This window comes from Pezoporus wallicus, unplaced genomic scaffold, assembly GCF_028554395.1.
Source record: "Pezoporus wallicus isolate ANWC-B61680 ecotype Strahan unplaced genomic scaffold, APGP_CSIRO_Pwel_v1 scaffold_11491, whole genome shotgun sequence".
Lineage (NCBI taxonomy): Eukaryota > Metazoa > Chordata > Aves > Psittaciformes > Psittacidae > Pezoporus > Pezoporus wallicus.
Window position 1 is genome coordinate 6,604,361 of NW_026642649.1, and position 726 is coordinate 6,605,086.

The following is a 726-nucleotide window of genomic DNA, read 5'->3' on the forward strand; positions in this document are numbered from 1 at the left end:
TTTAATGAAGCTCAAATGCGGAACACAACAAAATACCAGCCTTTTATCACTGTTTTGCTGAATTACAATTAATTTCAGCTGATAAAAAAACAGCAAAGAACATTGGATAAACAGTAGCAGCTGTAAGAGGCCAATGTAATTTCAGCACTAATTTGCACAGCATGGAAGTTCCCCACACACACATTTGCCAGTCCCAGCTCTCTAATAGGTGTGAGCTCCCTGGTTTCTCTTTTCAGCAGCCCTGGTTGTTGGGAGGTGTCAAAGAGTTTCTAATGTCTGCTACATTAACAGTAATGGTTTCCATCTCCATTATTAAATCTTTAAGACAGAGTCAGAAGCAAACATGAAAGTTACTTTTCCTTTTATTCTACCACTTGTGCATTTTCAATATTGTGCTTATCCGATGTTTCTTCGACCAAGCATCATCTCTGGAGGGAACAACTTCACTTGAAACAAATCTAACTTAGAAAACGGCTTTATTCTCATCTTGAAATATCACAAGTAACTTTGTAACAAGTGAACAAATAACACCCCCTTGCCTCTCAATTCTGGAACAATAAAATAAAATTTAAAAGCCTGTTTGAATAATAAGAAACAATAGGCTGTGTTTTACTTGTTGAAAAACTGAAAAGATGTGGTAGATAAGTAATATGCAGTTACTCAGTGGCCTGGGAAATTGGCAATCTGTTCTAAGACTGGACTGGGTCTGGCTGTTATTGAGTTAAC